Genomic DNA, 4,453 nt, shown 5'->3' on the forward strand with positions numbered 1-4,453 from the left:
GTGCGCAAGTGCACATTATAACAACTAGTCAACCGGTCATTTGGTTGCTTAGGCATACACACACACACACACACACACACACACACATATATACATATACATACATATACATGTATATATGTGTAGATAGATAGATAGATAATGTTTTTCTCTCTTCTGCATTCTCTTCCTATACCTATTCTTTTCAAGTCATGAAGATTCAGTCCTAAAGCAAACAGAGGTAGTAATAGAAAGCTGATTGGACTAGAAAGAATATCTACATGAGAATTGGTGGCAGGGTACAGTATGTTGGAATCTGAATAGTGTGAGGAGAAAATCCACATGAGGAGGAGGAAATACAGTGTTCATTATACAAATGGATACATTAAGCATAATTAAAGCCAGTTTCTCATTGTTAGAGAAGGTAATTACAAATTTGAAAAAAAAACTAGAATAGACCTTATAGTTTTAGATTTGAATATACCTATGTGCACTCAAAATTTTGATGACATTGATAAATGACAGATAGAATCATAAATATTGATGGAAATGTAACTAAATATAAATTTTCTAACTCATTGAGAGAACTGGAAGCAGCACTCCCCCAATAGCAGTAACATAAAGGCTCTTCAAGTTTTGGCTTACAAATACCGCTCCTCGTTAAGACATTCTCATTGAAGAATGGCTGCTGTAGTCTATCCTTTATAATAAAAGCCCAGCGACCATAACGGCAGAGCGACCAGAACGAACGCTCAACCAGTCACTACGAGGTGCACTGATTTCCCTGGCGCAGGCTCCCATCACCCGATGGTGAATGGGGAACCAGGGTGGGTGGCAGTGGGGGGCCAGACTGGCAAAAGGGCAGAATGGCTGACCTCTTGGTCCCTCCCCCCGGCCAGTAGGCTCTGATTGCCTGATGGTGAACAGAGACCCAGGGGTGGGTGGTGGAGGATGCAGGTGGCACCAGGCCAAGGCCCCCACCCCACCGGTTGCCACACACACAAAGGGTGACCCGTGGCGGGAGTGAAGCTGGTGAGCAGGCAGGAATGGCCAACCTCTCGATCCCTTCCCCCCGGCTATCAGGCTCCGATTGCCCAATGGCAAACTGGGAAACCAGGCGGGTGGCAGGGCCGGCTGCTGGCAGCCAGGGAAGATGGCCCTGATCGCATGCTAGGCCTAGGGACCGTACCTGCTCATGAATTTCGTGAGCTGGGCCTCTAGTAAGCAAATAAAAGTGTACAATGATCCTGGAACAACCTCTTTTGACCGATAGCAGAAAACTGCTCAAGGATGCAACCATGTCAAAACATACAAACTTTGAATATACCTACTGGTCCTGGTCAAATATGTATAAATTTGAGCATAAAAACAATAATGATAGTAATGGGTTAGAACATTAAAAAAAATAGGAAAACAATAATGTTATTTTAAAAAAGAAGTTTCATAGAAGCAGGTATTTACACAGTCTCAAAGTAACTCCAAAGAAAATATTTATTAATTACAAAGGAAAAAATATATAACTTTTGAGTAATAAAATCTGGCGTACATCATCTTATTCTAGTAATCAAAGTGATCATCACTGCTAATGGGACCAATCTAAAGTTTGCACTAATAGGATACTATAAGAAGACAGTATTGTATCTGTGATGTTCCTGCTAATGTGTCATAATGTGGAGGAAACATTACAAAATTCCAAGATAAGGCACATTCTAAAAAAATAACTACCATAATCTCAAACATGTCAAGGCCATGAACGTTATACAATAACTACAGAATTGTTTAAAGTTGGAGGTGGAAGTTTTTTCTCCAGGCTTTGATATCATTGGAGATCCTATATGGTACATATCATAGAATCCTTAAGTATTTTGTTGGTGAATTCATAATTTAAAAATTGCACTTACAGAAATTACTTTTTTTTATTACAAAAAGTATACTAAAGTCAACAAATAGTTTCATAGACCCCAAGTATGCTTTTCTAGTAAAAAATATATGGTATGTCTGAGGGACTGTGAGGGCATGATGATTCCAGAGAAGGTCGGCAAAGTAAGTTACATCTCTTTTTTTTAATTAGTTAAGCAACTTTGAAAGTCTGAATTCACAAAGGCTTTATATAGAACCCCAACTACAGTAAGAACTCATTGAGTGCTTAAACTGCTACTGGTTGCAAATTAAGCAACAGAAGTTATGTTTTAATCCCCAAGTTATTATTGCAAAGAAATTACAGCACACATTTACTGTCCAAATTTTACCCTAGTGACTTGAAATGTTGAATGTGGGATTTCTTTAAGAAGGAAGCTTATGCACTTGATTTGGTTCAGTAATAAATACTTAATTTTAATTTTAATAAATTTTCTGTAAAGAGTAGTTTGTATTTCAAGCTACATTATGTAAATATCAACTGCAAAATTATTACTGAAATTAAATATTTTTTAACCACTAAAGATATTTAAATTAGAAATATGAAATAAATATGTTTAATATATGCAAAAATCTAATAATTCAGAGTTATCCCAAAAGCAGTAACAATGTTCAAAACAGCCTACAAAATTCTGAACTACTCATAAGGGCAAAATTTTTCATTATTTCCAGCCAAAAATACACATTAATATGCAAACAATATTGATAGTGATTGTCAATATAAGTCTGAGAAAGGCAAACACTTTCTAACAATTCATGTTTTATGATAATGAAATAAGCTTCCTTATGAGAAATCAGTTCCATTTCCTGAAGGCAAAGAAAAAATAAGCAATCACCCTTCAGAGAAATTAAAAAGAAGATAATTGTATGTTAGTGCTGACATTCTGTTATTCATGGAAGGGGAGGCCTTCTGTGGAGTTATTGGTAGGTATATGTTATACTTATAAATATTGTAGAAAATTACACACAAAAAATATATTTTAAAATAGTTCCTTATTCCAGTTTGTTTGTTTTTCATAGTTTCAGATATAATTAGTTTGGTTACCACTAAGGCACCTTAAGATGATGTTTTAAAAGATATATATGTGTGTATAAGATATATATGTATTGCCGAAACTGGTTTGGCTCAGTGGATAGAGCGTCGGCCTGCGGACTGAAAGGTCCCGGGTTCGATTCCGGTCAAGGGCATGTACCTTGGTTGCGGGCACATCCCCAGTAGGGGGTGTGCAGGAGGCAGCTGGTCGATATTTCTCTCTCATCGATGTTTCTAACTCTCTATCTCTCTCCCTTCCTCTCTGTAAAAAATCAATAAAGTATATTTTTTAAAAAAAGATATATATGTATTGATGTTTTAAAAGATATATATGTGTGTATATATATATGTGTGTGTGTGTGTGTGTATACAAATCAATATATATATATATACACACACACACACACACACAGAAATATAGTATAGTATATATATATATTGATTTGAGAGAGGAATGGAGAGGGAGAGAGAGATAGAAACATCAATGATGAAATGATGAGAGAGAATCATTGACTGGCTGCTTCCTGCATGCCCCCTACTGGGGTTCGAGCCCACAAGCCAGGCATGTGCCCTGACCAGGAATCAAACCATGACCTCCTGGTTAATAGGATGATGCTCCACCACTGAGCCACACCAGTTAGGCTAAAAGACATATTTTTGTAAAAAGTGCCTGGCAAATTTACCGAAAGTATTGCAGCCTGCTCATTATCCCCCAAGATCCATTTCACCATTTCACCTTTTAGTAAAGAACTCCTGGATTTTGTAGGGACAACGAGAGAAGTCGCAGCCTCCCTGCCACCAGATGGTCCTGGAAGTCTGTTCAGTGACTCTGAGTGGAAGGGTTGTGTGCAGGTTCTAATCACATCTGAATGAGGACCAGTTTGTTCTCCACTTTCTCTTTTCCTTTCCCACAGGCCAGACAGCAGAAACTGTGAGGACATATCAACTTCAACAGTGCAGACAAGGAATACTTGGAGATAGCACATTAAAACGTAGAGGGAATTCTGAGTTTTTTTTATTCACTTCATTTGGAGTCTATTAAGCTTTACCTGTGGCTTAGCTCAGTGGCTTCTTATGTGCAAGTATGGGAAGACTATTTGGAGAGTGTAGAAGCATAGATAGATTTAAGGGAATTCATTTTCAAACCTTTAACGTCCATGTATACTCTTTAAAAATTTATTTGCCTGAGAACATGACTGAGTTACTAAAAAAAAGCTCTTCTCCAACTCTACAAAAGAACCACATACCCAGTTAACTATCCCTGATCTTAGTATAGTATCATGCTCAGGCTGTGGGAACCCACTTGGCATAAAACTGGGAAGATTTTTAAATGATTAAACAAGAATCCATAAACCCACAGGACTTCCCATATTCCCCTGTCACAACCATAGTTAAGTAACATGAATAAAAGGAAGAATCTAGATTCAATGAAGGCAGTTGGTTCCAGTGCCTGTTGCCTCTCTCTCTTAAAAATTTCAATTGACTTTTTAAGAGAGAGAGGAAGAGGGATGGAGGAAGGGAAAG

This window comes from Myotis davidii, unplaced genomic scaffold (assembly GCF_000327345.1).
Source record: "Myotis davidii unplaced genomic scaffold, ASM32734v1 scaffold20, whole genome shotgun sequence".
Lineage (NCBI taxonomy): Eukaryota > Metazoa > Chordata > Mammalia > Chiroptera > Vespertilionidae > Myotis > Myotis davidii.